Raw genomic sequence first — 4,141 nt, 5'->3', positions numbered from 1 at the left:
AGGAAAGAAGGCTACCTATTTATTTTAAGAGAATTAGCTCAATTTTGCAGTTTTATTTTGTTAGTTCAAAGCATGCTTTGAATATGGCTGGATATGGAGAGTAAATTTTGAATTTAAATTCTATTTTATGTGTTTTTGAGTGAAGCGAAACATCTATTAATGTTTAATGTTCAGTTATGTTTGACATTTGAAAGAGTTTCTGTTACATTGAAGTTTCCATTGCACAGTGCAATCGTTACCATTGTGCAGAAGAGTAGAGCTTACGGTTATGGATACTACTCCTCTAAGCAGGCATTAAGCCTTGTTCAATGAGCAGTAGCTTTGCTAGTGCAGTATTTTCCTACTTGAGCTGTTTGGCTGTATACAGTCTTTTAAATGTACAAAATAACTCAAAGTCAAATACAAACAGGCCTCACTCAAAATCACAGACTTTTGAGAATCAACTTAAAATAAATTAGCACATTTCACTAATCATAATCATTACATTGTGTCATAGATTAATTAATTTAGGACATTTTACATGATTTATTCAGGTAGATTCTATTAAAAAAACCAAGCCTTAAAAACGACTCAAAAATATTACGTGTAATATTGTTTCCATCATTTTTTAAAGTATATAGCTCGTTCCATTTTTTACAGTATTTTAAAAGCTGGTCAGCCACTGCTCACTCTGTTGTCAGTATCTGTTTATTTCCACTTCTGAATATCCACTGGGATTTCGGACAGCGGAAACAACAACAACAACAACAACAGACTTACATGCAAGTAGAAACAATGCCAATAGGCATTACATTAAGGAAACCATCTGACTGATAGCGACTGGTTGTTCTAAGAATATTTTCTCAGTGTTATCAATGGAGTGGAGGGATCAGCTGTAATGAAAATAGCCTTTTGAACCACTAAGGGAAGGTGTTGAGTTGCACTTTTAATTTTAATGAGAGGGATAGGGCTAGCAGATTAACAAAAGAGCTGGAGAGTTCACAGTCCTCATCACTTCTTTGCAAGACACACTGAGCTCCAAGACACCAGCAGTTACTGGAATGAAAACGTCTACTAAATGCAAGTAAACATCCCCACTCAAACAGCAGCTGCACCAACATGATTCTTAAGGTGGGTAATGGGACCACACAGACATTCTGTGATCTGTCTTCCACCACTAATTTCCACATTGGACACTATGCCCACACACAATGTGGAACATCCCACTCAAGTAGCAGTTCACCATCAAGAATATCTCTGAAACACCTGCACACACATAACATTCACTCTCAGATGATCTCTGCTGATCTCTGCTTAGTGCAACCATCTCAATAATGTGTGCACTGGAAGCATATAGGTAAACAATGATGAATTTCAATAATGCAATGCCCAAATGGAGAAAATATGGTAGATCTAGTATGATATCTGAGTTATTTAGAGCATCAACAAATAAATGGTAAGTTGCCTATTGAGCTTAAATTTATAGAAAGTAGAGCCATTGATAAGTTTATGTTAAGTGCCTGAATTATGGGGGGTTTGGAAGGGCTCTGATTCCACTAATCAATACTTGAACCCCCACAAAGGAAGTCAAAACAAAAGGTTTTATATGTTTTATTATATGTATTGGACAGTAAATCTACAAAATATAAGTCACTTTAGTTTTATACAGCACAAACATATCAAGATTTACATTGCACAAGAACCTCAAAAATTACTGACAGAAATTCTATTTAAAAGTCAACTCTCCTGAAAGTCATTGAATAATTCACACACTCCCTTTGTGTTTGTGTTCCTCTGGAACATTTGCAACAATCATTCTGAGGTTACACAGCACTGAGGAGTCACTTGCAGGAGGGACTGAGTTTGGCGCCGCACCAGCAAGACTGCAGTGGCTTGCATCACTAAAAATAACATCTGTTTGTTTGTTATAATTTCCAGTGCTGGCAGGAAAAAAATATCAAATTCCTGAATCACCAAGCAAAAGTGCCCTCATAACTGTCTTGCTTACTGTAAGATCTCATTCACACAGTAAACAAAGCAGTTTATTATAACAGCAAGCGATCTATGACGGGAACAGCTAGTTTCTCCCTTGCACGGACTTGATGAATAAACCAAAGGATAAGTTCACCAAAAATTCCTAAAGTTTTCCTCATAGTTCTATTTTTTACCCAGTATGTTTCCTTCAGTGCAACAGAGCTGAGAATAGGCAGAGAATCAAGCATTCCCCTGAGAATTTTCATTTTCTTTTTTACATTTTATTTCATGTTAACGTTACTTCAAGAAACTTTCAAATTACTTAAATTACACACAATTGGCACAATTATTACCACAAACAAGAAACCACGTTGTGCTTTAAAAAGTCCCTAACAAGTTGCTACATAAATTAGCCTTCTGGGTCAGCCTACTAACTGACATCGTGACAGTCAGGTTCTGGTAGTAAAAATCCCATTCAAAGGGAATTGATCTTGAACAATAACTTTTAAATCTTTAGACAGATCTACTGTACGCTACAAGGTTGTTAATTGATGGTATATGCTTATATGTATATCAGAGAATCACAACAAGCAAATTGCGCCAGAAGAACACTTTAGTGCCCACCCACTCCCATGAAGCACTGCAAATGACATAGGCTGTTTCCCAAATTACCCCCTATACCCTCATTTACTGTTTCCTACTCCAATAATATAGTCCACTGATTGATGTGAATGCTATCTTCTGGTAGACACAGGAAAATTTGACTTTTTTTTGACATTTTCAAATACTTTTTTAGGGCTGGGTTTTGACACAAACTTCACGATTCGATTCAATCCTCATTCACAAACTTGCGATTTGATTCGATTACCGATTCGATTCAATATCGATTATTTTGGTTACATAGCCCAGGGGTTCCCAAAGTAGGGGTCGGGACCCCCCAGGGGGTCGCGAAACCACGAGGAGGGGCTGCAAGATGATTTCCAGAAATCAAATAATTTTTTTAAAGATTAGAAATAGCATATTTTACCCATAAATAAAAAATTACACGTTGAATTAAAAATAAAACTCGAATGTGGAGTTTTGTACTCCTGTATGTTGCCCACCCAACTAATTGGGTAAGATTAATGTTGAAATGTAAGTAATGAGTAAATTACTATAAAATAATATTGTTGTTAGACTGTTTTGTTCCTTTGTGTTGTCATTATGCTATAAGTGCATGTGCGCTGTTGTGCAAAAGGTTTGTATACTTTAAAACCCTCAGAGGAAAGTGGGGGTCCCGAGGTACTGGCACTGTTATTTTGGGGGTCGTGGGCTGAAAAGTTTGGGAACCCCTGGCATAGCCTATTTTGGTTACATAGCCCAGGGGTTCCCAAAGTAGGGGTCGGGACCCCCCAGGGGGTCGCGAAACCACGAGGAGGGGCTGCAAGATGATTTCCAGAAATCAAATAATTTTTTTAAAGATTAGAAATAGCATATTTTACCCATAAATAAAAAATTACACGTTGAATTAAAAATAAAACTCGAATGTGGAGTTTTGTACTCCTGTATGTTGCCCACCCAACTAATTGGGTAAGATTAATGTTGAAATGTAAGTAATGAGTAAATTACTATAAAATAATATTGTTGTTAGACTGTTTTGTTCCTTTGTGTTGTCATTATGCTATAAGTGCATGTGCGCTGTTGTGCAAAAGGTTTGTATACTTTAAAACGGTTAAAATTGACTGATTTGTGCTGTACAACTGCTTAAATTGCACTAAATTAAGTTTTTATAATAATTAAGTTACAATTAGCTACTTCAGTTCGTTTTTTTGAAATATACACAATAGTGGCTGTCATAAAAACTTTATTCAAATAACGGATTTATTCAAATAAAACATTAAAGAACGGTAAAAAAAAAAATATATATAAGCAAAATGCTCCTCTCTACAGTTTATTTTTCTGGCTGACTAACGAGTTTATAGTCACCAAATATGCTTTCTGAGGTAAATGTGATGTTACATCATAAATTGTTTACAAGCCGTTATATTGACGTCTTTGCGCGGCTGAAACACTGATTGAGCGATTACATGAGACAGGATACGGATTGTAAAGTTGTACTCTTTCTTTTAACTTACCTTCAGATGTTTAGTCATGTTTATTTTGTGCTGAAACTGGTATTAATGTGGAGGAGATGATCAGTTCACGTGCG

General features: G+C 36.1%; 1 protein-coding gene across 1 annotated transcript in view; it reads right to left on the bottom strand.

Annotated features, from left to right (window-relative positions):
- The window catches only part of palld (palladin, cytoskeletal associated protein), a 92,487-nt gene that overhangs the window by 86,755 nt on the left and 1,591 nt on the right, over window positions 1-4,141 (bottom strand). The gene's annotated exons all lie outside the window — the stretch shown is intronic.

This window comes from Sinocyclocheilus rhinocerous, unplaced genomic scaffold (genome assembly GCF_001515625.1).
Source record: "Sinocyclocheilus rhinocerous isolate Xijiao unplaced genomic scaffold, SAMN03320098_v1.1 scaffold562, whole genome shotgun sequence".
Classification (NCBI taxonomy): Eukaryota; Metazoa; Chordata; class Actinopteri; order Cypriniformes; family Cyprinidae; genus Sinocyclocheilus; species Sinocyclocheilus rhinocerous.
The sequence above is the reverse complement of the archived record's forward strand: the minus strand, read 5'-3'. Positions and strand labels throughout refer to the sequence as shown.